Genomic DNA, 1,078 nt, shown 5'->3' on the forward strand with positions numbered 1-1,078 from the left:
ATCATGTGATCAGGTTTACTCCCATCAACCAGTAAAAAGTTTCCTTTTTACTCCTCCCCTTTGCCCTGGTTTCTGATGAACTACTCCCTTACTATAGAATATAAAATGTACTTTATAATTGGTTCTCAGCAGCCTCTGGGCAATTTACCAATAGTAACCTATTCCCTGCCTTCTTTTGCCTTAAGGCACAGAACAACTGCCTCCTTTCCATAGGGTAGACAGGCTAGTCCACCCCCGGCTTTTATTCTTGATAGTGCCCCCAGTACCCACGTTGTAACGGGAAAATTCTTGTTTAAAAAAGAAAAAAGGAATGAATAAGTCACCTTCCTCTCTTTCATAATAGAAAAGCCCAAGGCCAAAGAGGTTTTGTTTTTGTTTTTAAGATTTTATTTTTCCTTTAAGTAATTTCTGCCCCAGGGTGGGGCTTGAACTTAGAATCCTGAGATCAAGTCACATGGCTCTACCGACTGAACCAGCCAGGCCCTCCCACCACCCCGAAAGTTTATTTTAATACAATTTCTGACACGCAGCCTCAAAGGTAAAACATGAAGAGAAGCATCCCAAAGACAAAAGTCACTTTGTTCATCCTACATAGCAGAGTATCTTAACTGCAGAGATTCTAATGTGTCGGTCCTGGGTGGGTCCTAGGAGTCAGTATGTAAAAGCTCCCCAAGTGTTTCCAATGTGCAGGCTGAGTGGAGAAGTCCTGAGGTGAAAAATTGGAGAATGTTTTCAAAACCAAACTGTGCATCAGAATCACCCGGGACTGTGCCTCTTGAATTTTAATGTGCACACCAATCACCAGGCAATCACGGTTAAATGCAAGTTCCGATTCAGTAGGTCTGGGCTGGAGTCAAGGTTCTGGTATGACCTAGGCAATTCCTTTTCCTCTGTAGGTCTCATTTTCCTCATCAAGAAAAGGATGGAGTTCACCTCTTGGGCCCTTCCAGCTCTCATACTTGAGGAAACCCTCAGGGCAGTCCGGGGGACCGAGGGCGGACTGAGCCTGAGAACTACAATCCCCACAACGCCCTGCGCGTCTCCGCCCTCAGTGCCTTGGTGGAGAAGGGTTGCTAGT

The sequence above is a fragment of the Neofelis nebulosa genome, chromosome 11 (assembly GCF_028018385.1).
Source record: "Neofelis nebulosa isolate mNeoNeb1 chromosome 11, mNeoNeb1.pri, whole genome shotgun sequence".
Classification (NCBI taxonomy): domain Eukaryota; kingdom Metazoa; phylum Chordata; class Mammalia; order Carnivora; family Felidae; genus Neofelis; species Neofelis nebulosa.